This window comes from Portunus trituberculatus, chromosome 13 (genome assembly GCF_017591435.1).
Source record: "Portunus trituberculatus isolate SZX2019 chromosome 13, ASM1759143v1, whole genome shotgun sequence".
Lineage (NCBI taxonomy): Eukaryota > Metazoa > Arthropoda > Malacostraca > Decapoda > Portunidae > Portunus > Portunus trituberculatus.
The window spans coordinates 8,646,781-8,657,424 of NC_059267.1; positions in this window are offsets into that span (position 1 = coordinate 8,646,781).

Sequence of the window (10,644 nt, forward strand, 5' to 3'; positions counted from 1 at the left end):
AGAATGAATGAATGAAGGAATGAAGAAAGAAAGGATAAGAGTTAATAGAACAGTGGGTTGTCTTATCTGTGACCTCCTTAGAGTCTTATTAATTGTGTCGACCTTATCTTTCTTCTTCTTCTTCTTCTTCTTCTTCTTCTCCGTTTGAGTCGACATGTCTATTGTTTTTTTTTTTCCTCCTCCTCCTCCTCCTCCTCCTCCTCCTCCTCCTAGCTTTCTTTGTCGTCATTGTCTCCTCCATCCATCCATCCATCCTCCTCCTGCCCCTCCTCTTCCTCCTCCTCCTCCTCCTCCTCCTCCTCCTCCTCCTCTATTGCCTGACGATTTTTTAATACTAGTGACGTTCCTTTCAACTGAAGAGGGGAAGAGGAGGAAGAAGAAGAGGAGGAGGAGGAGGAGGAGGAGGAGGAGGAGGAGGAGGAGGAGGAGGGGAAGGGGAAGGAAAGGAAAAGAGAGAATAATGAGGCCCAATAGAAGAAAAGAAGGAAGAAAGGGGAAGGAAGAAGGAAAATGTAGGAAGAAGAGGAGGGAAGAGAGGAACGGAGGAGTAGGGGGAAGGGGGAAGGAAAGACAAGAGGCAAAAGATAGAAGGATGAATGGAAGAAAAGAAGAAAGGACGGAGAAGGGAAATGATAATGATAAAGAAGAGGAGGAAAGGGGGAGGAATGGAGGAAAAAGGAATAAAAGAAAAGAGAGAGAGTAGGAAAGACGAAGAAATGGAAGAGAAGAGGAAGAAGAAGAAAGAATGGAGAGAAAAAGGGGAAAAAAAAGGAGAGAGAAGGAAGAAGGGAGAAAGATAAAGGACGGAGAGAGAGAAGGTAAATTAAAATAAGGAGACAGGAAAGATGAAAGAGGGAACAGAGATAGAAGAGAAGGATTAGAAGAAAATAAAATTGAATATTTTGTACTTCTCTGCGTTGGGGAGAAAGGAAGGGGAAAGAGGAGGAGGAGGAGAGGAGGAGGAGGAGGAGGAGGAGGTGGAGGTGGAGGTGAAGGTGAAGGAAGAGGAGGAGGAGTCTCGTGCTACACGCAGAATCTCTTAAAAATAATGACAGGAGAGAGAGAGAGAGAGAGAGAGAGAGAGAGAGAGAGAGAGAGTGTGAGTTACGTAGTCCTATCTTTTCTATTTTTCTTTCAGTCTATTCCAAGTTTTTAAGTCTTCCAGGCTTCGTTCCAATTTGTCCTGTACTTTACCTTCCAGTCCTTTTGCAGTCTCTGCATTCTCTTAAGATATTCCAGGCATTTTCAGTTTATTTCTGCCTCCTTCCAGTCTTATGCGTTCCATTCCATACAATTTCCAACGTTCTGTTATCAATTCCAAAACCCTATTAAGAATTTACAGGCATTTGCAGTCTCTACTTCCTTTTAAATCCGTTTCTTCCTTCTTATCTCCTGGTTTCTCACATTCCAGTGCATGTAATTTCCAGCGTCATATTGTCTATTCCAGTCTATTCTATTTCATTCCAGATTTCTCTTTCTACTCCAGTCTTTCTATTGGCAATATATCCCTCTTAAACACACTCCAAATCCTTCTTGTTGGTCTCCACTTTTTTTCTGATTATTGAAGGTGCTTCTCATCTCTTCTCTGCATCTTACTGCCTTTCATCTTTTCCAGGCCTTTCTTAACCCCTCCAGTCCTGGGACACATTTTTATCTTACGTTTTGGGTATGATTAGACGATTTTTTTTTTACATTAGGAAGGGCCTATGGAGGTCAGAACGTTAATGGCCACAGTCTTCACTATTTTAATCCCCACATGAGTTTTTGAAGCTGTGTAAGATCACCAGATAGTAACCAGAATGAATTTGGAAACACGTCATGGTACTGAAGGAATTAAATCTTTCCATCTCTTCTGTCTGTTTGTCATGAATTTCCAGCCTCTTTCAGTCTTCTTGATTTTTCATCCGTTCTTAAACTTTTCTTCCAGGTCCTCATCCTTTTCAGCCTCCCCCATTTATTTTTTTCCCTTTCCATTCCCTTTTTTTGAAGATTTCAGCGTGTATCTATCTGTTTTAGTTATTTTTGATAGCTTTCCTGACTCTTCCAGCTTTCTTTTATATCTTTCAGTCCGTTCTTACATGTTCCAAATCGTTTTTGTCCCTTCTGGCTATTGCTCGTTCCTTTCCAACCTCTTCCAGTCTTTCTTTTCCTTTTTCAGTTCGTTCATGAGCATTCCAGAGCATTCCCGTCCCTTTCCAGCTGCATGTCATATCTTTTCAGTCTCTCCCAGTCTGTCCCTCTCTTTTCCGGGTATTTTTCAATGATTCCAGTTCTTTTATCGTCAATTCTTAAGATTTTCATACCGTCTTTAGTCATTTCCATGATATATCAGTCTCTTCACTTTCTTTTTCAGGCACTCCTTGAAAATTCAAGCCACTTTCCATCTATTCTAGCTAATTCCTACCCTTCCAGGCCCTTCCACACTTCCCCCATCTTTTGGAAGATATCCTTAAATCTTCCAGAGCCTTCCTGTCCCTCTCCAGCTGTTTGTCATACCTTTCCAGTCTCTTTCAGTCATTTTATTTTTTTTTACAGGGGCTTCTTTCATATTCCAGACCGTTTTTCGTCCAGTTTTAAGCATTATAAAGCCTTCCAGACCCTTTTAGATATTTTTTCCATCCCTTTCCAGTCCCTCTCAGTGTTTCTCTTTCCTTTCCAGGCTGTTCTTGAAAATTCCAGCCACTTTCCATCTATCTTAGCTAATTCCCATTCTTTCCAGCCCTTCCCGTCCCATTCAGCTCTTCCAGTCGCTTATAAATTCTTCCCGTCCTCCTGTCTCTACTCTCTGGCCTCTTCTTCTTCTTCTTCTTCTTCTTCTTCTTCTTCTTCTTCTTCTTCTTCTTCCCTCTCTCGTCTTTTCTTCTTAAAGTGATAAAAGAGACAGGATGAAGTTGTAGTGAAAGTTTTTGTAGTTGATATACCAAACACTCTCTCTCTCTCTCTCTCTCTCTCTCTCTCTCTCTCTCTGCCGGTGTCAAAAGATTAAAGATTTGGTCAATATTTCCCGTAGCGTCTTGCATGCAAACCTCCTCCTCCTCCTCCTCCTCCTCCTCCTCCTCCTCCTCCTCCTCCCACGACGCGAAGACGGGTTTTACGGGTAGTGGTGGTAGTAGTAGTACTAGTAGTAGTAGTAGTAGTAGTAGTAGTAGTAGTAGTAGTAGTAGTAGTAGTAGTAGTAGTAGTTGTTGTTGTTGTTGTTATGATAGTCTTAGTGATAGTAGAGGTGGTAATGTGTAACTTTTCTTCTTCTTCGTCTTCTTCTTCTTCTTCTTCTTCTTCTTCTTCTTCTTCTTCTTCTTCTTCTTCTTCTTCTTCTTCTTCTTCTTCTTCTTCTTCTTCTTCTTCTTCTTCTTCTTTCTTCTTCTTCTTCTTCTTCTTCTTCTTCTTCTTCTTCTTCTTCTTCTTCTTCTTCTTCTTCTTCTTTTTCTGCTGCTACTAGTACCACCACCATTACTGTTCTTCTGCTGCTGCTGCTGCTGCTGCTGCTGCTGCTGCTGCTGCTGCTACTACTACTACTACTACTACCTACTACTACTACTACTACTGCACTTTTTTTTAGATAATCTTAAAAAGAACCAGTGACTTTGTAGTGAAGAGGAGAAAAAGGAGGAGGAGGAGGAGGAGGAGGAGGAGGAGGAGGAGGAGGAGGAGGAGGAGGAGGAGGAGGAGATAAAAATACAATAATTAACTTGTATATTTAATTGTGTTCTGTTATTTGTGTTTCATTAAGGTTATGAGTGTGTGTGTGTGTGTGTGTGTGTGTGTGTGTGTGTGTGTTCTATACACACACACTGCCCTCCAATCACATCTTTCTTAGGTCTTGTCTCTTGCGTGATTGGGTTGACCTGACCTAATCTCACCTAATCTGACCTCACCAGGCTTGACTTCAGCTGACCAACACTAACTGACCTTGAAACTGACGCTCTCTGGAAAGAAAAAAAGAAAAAAATATGGAGCAGAAATTTTTAACGTTGTTGTTGTTGTTGTTGTTGTTGTTGTTGTTGTTGTTGTTGTTGTTGTTGTTGTTGTTGTTGTTGTTGTTGTTGTTGTTGTTGTTGTATTGTTGTTGTTGTTGTATTATTATTATTATTATTATTGTTATTATTTTTGTTCCTACTACTACTACTACTACTACTACTACTACTACTACTACTACTACTACTACTACTACTACTACTACTACTACTACTACTACTACACCATCCTCTTCTTTCTCCTCCTCCTCCTCCTCCTCCTCCTCCTCCTCCTCCTCCTTCCTTTCGTTTCTCATTCACTATTTTCATTATTGTCATTATTGCTTCTTCCTTTTGCGTGCGCCGCGCCACTAACGCGCCTGTGAGCGAAAAGATAGCGTGCGTGAGTGAGCGAAAGCCAGAGAGAGAGAGAGAGAGAGAGAGAGAGAGAGAGAGAGAGAGAGAGAGATGGTGGAGATTGTTGAGGGGGAGGAAGAGGAGGAGGAGGAGGAGGAGGAGGAGGAGGAGGAGGCGGAGGCGGAGGCGGAGGCGGGGGTGGATGTGGTAATAGTTTAAAGGAAGAGAAGGAGGAGGAGCAGGTGGTGGTGGGGAGGTGGAGGTGATGGTGGTGGTGGTAGTGAAGAATTTAGTTTTGGTGGAGGCAGTGGTGGAGGTGGATGTGGTGGTGATAGAGGAGGAGGAGGAGAAGGTAGAGAATGAGGAGGAGGAGGAGGAGGAGGAGGAGGAGGAGGAGGAGGAGGAGGAAAAAAAGTGTGGAAGAGCGAAGTTTGTTGTTGTTGTTGTTGTTGTTATTGTTGTTGGGGTGGTGGTGATGGCGGTGGTGGTGGTGGTCATATAGAGGGGTCCAAGCTCCCTGCTGCTGTGTCTCCCCCCCTGCTGTGTCCTGCTGTGTACTGCTGTACCCTACCTCCCTCTTCCCCTTCCTCCTTCTCTTCCTCATCCTCCTCTTCCCTTTTCCTCTTCTATCTCTCTCTTCCATTCGCCTCTCTTTGTTATTCCAGTTGTCTTTTCCTTTTCCCCAGTTTTCATCTTTTCTTTTTTTCTCGTTTTTCTTCCCTTTTCCTCTTGTATCTCCTATCTTTTCCTTCTTCTGTTCTTCCAGTTTCCCTCTTTCTTTTTTTTCATCTTTTTCTCTTCTTTCTCTTCCTACACTCTTCTTCCTCCTCTGTTTTCCTTCTTTTCTTCCTCTCCATAGCGTCTCTCTTTTTTTAAGCTCCTTAATCTCTTTTCCCTCCTTCATTCTTTACTTTCTTCTCTCTGTCTGTCTGTCTATCTCTGTTCCGTTCCTCTTGTTTCCTGTCACATTTTTCCAGTTTCAATCATTGTTCCATTTTTTTCCAGTCCGTTCCCTTTATTTTCCACACTCTCCTGTTTCGTTCCAGTGTTCCATATCCTTTCATTCCGTTCCGTTGTTCCATATCGTTCCAGTTCACTCATGACTTGTTTTCTGGATGTTTTGTTCCATTCCAGTCCTTTCCTTAGCTTCCAGAAACATTGACTCCTGTTTCATTTTTTAGTGTTTCAGTCCGTTCCAGTCTGTTCCAGTTCTATTTTTCTGTTGCGTTCCGTAGTGTTTTGTGGTGTTTCATAGTGTTCCACCACCACCACCACCTCCACCATCATCTCCCAGGCTAGTGTTGCGTGTTGTGTGTTCCGTCTAAGTATTGCGTGGTGGTTGTGGTGGTGATGGTGGTGGTGGTTTAAATAACAGTAAATAATATGAAATAAAGAGAAAGAAAAATAAAAGAAAATTGAAAAAAATGTGTGTGGGGGAATTTATAGTGAATTGGATAAAAAAAAAAAACATGTATTGTGTTTTTAGTTGTAGTGGTTTAGGTAACAGTGAATTGGATAGAACAGTAACGATATTAAGAAAATGAGAAAAATAGTGTCATTTAGAAATCTGTGTTTACTTATGCTGATTAAAAGTGTTTGGATAATATTCAAGTTACGATGGAGATTATAAGTGATAATATAGCAGAAATATGAGCAAATGAGTAAGTAAATGAATAAATGTATGAATAAGCAAAACATATTAGTATTGTTAGTAATAGTATTGTTGTTGCTTTTATTGTTACTGTTGCTGAGAGAGAGAGAGAGAGAGAGAGAGAGAGAGAGAGAGAGAGAGAGAGAGAGAGAGAGAGAGAGAGAGAGAGAGAGAGCAATTAGCTAGATGAAAGTGATGAAAGAAGGTTAGGGTCAGAGAGAGAGAGAGAGAGAGAGAGAGAGAGAGAGAGAGAGAGAGAGAGAGAGAGAGAGAGAGAGAGAGAGAGAGAATTACAAGGGTCCTGATAGATAGAGGAAGATAAGGAGGAAAGATGAAATATAGGTCGTTAGAGGAGAGAGAGAGAGAGAGAGAGAGAGAGAGAGAGAGAGAGAGAGAGAGAGAGAGAGAGATCTGGCAGACTTTAGGAATATTACCCAAAATAAATTAAAATAATAATTGTTAATACAAGAACAACAAAAATAAATTACTACTACTACTACTACTACTACTACTACTACTACTACTACTACTACTACTACTACTACTACTACTGCTGCTGCTGCTGCTGCTGCTGCTGCTGCTGCTGCTGCTGCTGCTGCTGCTGCTGCACCACTGCACTGCAACTGCAGCACTGCTGCTGCTGCTGCTGCTGCTGCTGCTGCTGCTGCTGCTGCTGCTGCTGCTGCTGCTGCTGCTGCTGCTGCTGCTGCTGCTGCTGCTACTGCTACTACTACTACTACTACTACTACTACTACTACTAAACAAATAACGTAACCTAACAATTCTTGAAAGTTATTACTATCATAGAGTATTCATGGGTAGCAGAGAGAGAGAGAGAGAGAGAGAGAGAGAGAGAGAGAGAGAGAGAGAGAGAGAGAGAGAGAAATAAGATCACTTGTTAATTGACTAATGAAGGTAGGAAGAGAAATAAGACAGGGAGGGAGGGAAAGAAGGAAGGAAGGAAGGAAGGATGGAAGGAGGGAGGGAATGAGGAAGAAAGGAGGGAGGGAGGGAAGGAAAAGTACGCGGAGATAAAATCGCTGGCTAGCTAATTGACCTGATGTATTAGAGAGAGAGAGAGAGAGAGAGAGAGAGAGAGAGAGAGAGAGAGAGAGAGAGAGAGGAAATATATGAAGAAAGGAGGGAGGGAGAGAATAAAGAGACAAAAAGGAAACAAAAGTAGAAGGAAGGATAAAAAGGAGGAAAAAAAAGTGATTAAGAGGAGGAAAAAGTAAAGGAAACATGAAGGAAAGGATGAAGGAATGAAAAAATGAATTGATAGAAGACAAGAATAGAAGAAGGATGGAAAAAAGAAAGAAACGAGGAAGGGAGAGAAACAGCTGAGAGGGAAAAAAGAACGGAGAGGGAGGAAAAGTGATAGAAAGATAGGTACTGAAAGAAAATAGGAAAGAAAGGAGAGAGGAAGGGAAAGAAAAGCAAGGACGAACATACATTGAAAGAGGGAAACGAGGAAAGGAGGAAGGGAGAGAGGGAAACATGAGAGAAGAAGAGAGGGAGGGGAAAAATATTGAAAGGAAACTAGGAAAGAAAGGAAAGAGGGAGGGAAACAAAGCAAGGAAGAGCATGCAAAGAGGAAGGGAAGAAGAGAGTGAGAGAAGGAGGGCGAAGAGATGAGAGAGAGAGAGAGAGAGAGAGAGAGAGAGAGAGAGAGAGAGATTGAAAGATAGTAGGAAAGGAAAGTAGGAAGGAAAGGAGAGAGGGAGGGAAACAAAGCAAGGAAGAGCATGCATAGAGGGAGGGAAAAAGAGAGGGAGAGAGAGAGGGAAGGGGGAGAGATGGGGGCGTAGATAAGGCCGCTTACTGAGTGACGGGCAGGTGGCGTGGCGGGGTGGTGATGGTGGTGGTGGTGGTGGCACGCTGCTGGCACACATTGGCACTGGTGACCGCCTGGCTCACACTCGCGCCCCTCGCTGCCTGGCTCCCACGCTGTGCTCCCCGCGCCCTGCCTGTAATGCCGCGTCGTGTTCCGTAGCCTCGCCGGGGAAACACTCATGCTAAACTATCTGTGTGTTGTTTCTTAGTGTTTATGGTCCCGTGATGTGTTTCCCCTTCCCTCTTTTCCCTGTACCGTCCGGGCGTTTGTAGTGTTGTGCTGTGGTGTGCTGTGGTGTGTGCTGCGGCCCCGGTGCTGTGATGTGAATCTGTGCTGTTGAAAAAAAATAACAGTAAAATATTTGTTACGTGGTGCATATTTGAGTGTGGTGAAAATGATGTACTGGTTTGGTTTGATTGTTTGTGTGTGAAAATTATGTCATCATTTTTTGTGGTGGTTGAAATTGTGTGGCATTTTTTTTTTCTCTTGAAGGATGTGACTTTCTGAACTGATTTGTCTTTGATTGGTGGTGGCGAAACACACACACACACACACACACACACACACACACACACACACACACACACACACATATTGAATTAATTTATTAGTTCATCTTAGGAAATGAATTACATACTTACCAGTATTATATTTTCGATGTAATAGCTATAATAACACTGTATTTTTCCCTGCTGTGGTGGGAGTGAGTCATAACGCCATTCACTGCTGTGGTGGAGACTCGCTAACTACGTGCTGTGGTGACAATGACCTAAATAGTATACTGTGGTGAAAATGACAAACTAACATTGCTTTCTGCTATAGTCAAAATATCCTGTGGCGATTTGCTGTTATCTGGTGGTGGTGGTGGTGGTGGTGGCCGTGTGTGTGTGTGTGTGTGTGTGTGTGTGTGTGTGTATGAATTAATTTGTGAGTTGAATTCCCGCAGAAAGTCACGTGATTCGGGAAGATTGGGCTAAACGGATATTCTCTCTCTCTCTCTCTCTCTCTCTCTCTCTCTCTCTCTCTCTCTGACATTTCAATCTCTATGCTTAAACACATTTATGGGGTCAAACTTTCCTCTCTCTCTCTCTCTCTCTCTCTCTCTCTCTCTCTCTCTCTCTCTCTCTCTCTCTCTCTCTCTCTCTCTCTCTCTCTCTCTCTCTCTCTCTCTCTCTCTCTCGGTCGTAATTTACATAAAAAATAGTTTATGATGAGATAAGATTACTTTATTTACCTTTCATGTGTGTGTGTGTGTGTGTGTGTGTGTGTGTGTGTGTGTGTGTGTGTGTGTGTGTGTGTGTGTGTGTGTGTGACAGCCTTTCCTAGCCTACATAAGGGTCATTAAGGTGTTACAAGCCATTATAACAACGACAATAAAGACGTGTGTGTGTGTGTGTGTGTGTGTGTGATGGTGGTGATAGCAGTGATCATAATAACAGGGGGTGGTTGTGATGGCAATGACGATAGTAGTAGTAGTAATAGTAGTAGTAGTAGTAGTTTTGAATGTAGTAGCAGCAGTAGTAAGAGTGGTAGTGGTGGTGATGGCGTTGGTAGTAGCAGTAATAATGGTGGTGGTGGTGGTGGTGGTGGTGCATCGCCGCAGTCTAATAAAACAAAAGCTAATCGCCAGGGAAGTGGATTTAACTCTTCACACTCGTGTCGTCTATACTCTGAGGCTAAACATTCCCTCCACGTGGTGATAAAGCACTGCTGATGGCTTCACTCAAACCATGCAACTAAATGATAAATAAATGGATATGTGAATAAAATGACACGTGCTGTAAAAGAAAAATATATGGAAGGTCTAAAAAAATAAGTTACTCCATTTTTGCATTATATTTATTTCACTTGCCCATTAACCAGTGCAGATTCCTAGACTAAAATAGTGCAAAAATAATAAGTTAATGAATTAATGAGTGAAATAATACGTGCTGGCGAGAGAGAGAGAGAGAGAGAGAGAGAGAGAGAGAGAGAGAGAGAGAGAGAGAGAGAAGTAAAGCGAAGAAATAAAGTTTACCCATATAATATGTCAATAAAAAGTCGTAAATCACGTGACCTATGTACTAAAAAAAAAAAAAGCACTGAAAGAATATGATGAGGAATAAAAAAGAAAATCGTTTACTTAAGCAATGAAAAGTCAAACGTGGAGAAAAGACCTGAAGAAATTGTTGCACTAAGATTTTGCTAATGAAAGGCAATAAGAAATGAATAAAAGAATGAATGATGAAATAAACAGAAAATATAGCAAAAAGAAAAAAAAATATAAAACGCACAAATAAAATCATTGACTTATTTAGAAAGTGCAGTAAAAAAATAGATAAATATAAACGAATGGAATATAAAAAGAAATATGAAAATAAATTTGGAAGGTAATTCTAAGGGACTCGATTCTTCTTAATATACAAAAAGATGGATCCAGTAACAATAGGAAGAAGATTTGGTACCTTTTAGTATAGGCGGAATAATCTTGGCACTTTATCACATTATTAGAAGCAGAAGAAAACAGATTAGTAATTAGATGAATACAATAAATAATTAGGTAACGTATCATAAGAATATATAGATAAATAAGTAAATAAAACGAAAGATAATTAGAAAACTATAAGTAAAATAACACTCGATCATTCTCGAAAGTATAGACGGAGAAAACTGTGCCCAAATTTATAACACTCACAATATCATGAAAAAAAGGAGATAGATGAATAAATGAGATAAAGAATATGAAGTGAAATGAAATAAATAACAATGCGAGATAAATAAATATATGTATAAATGAAGCAACACTCAAACCCTCGACATAAAAACAATAGACGAATGAATAACAATACCAAGGGGAATCCAGTGCCCTA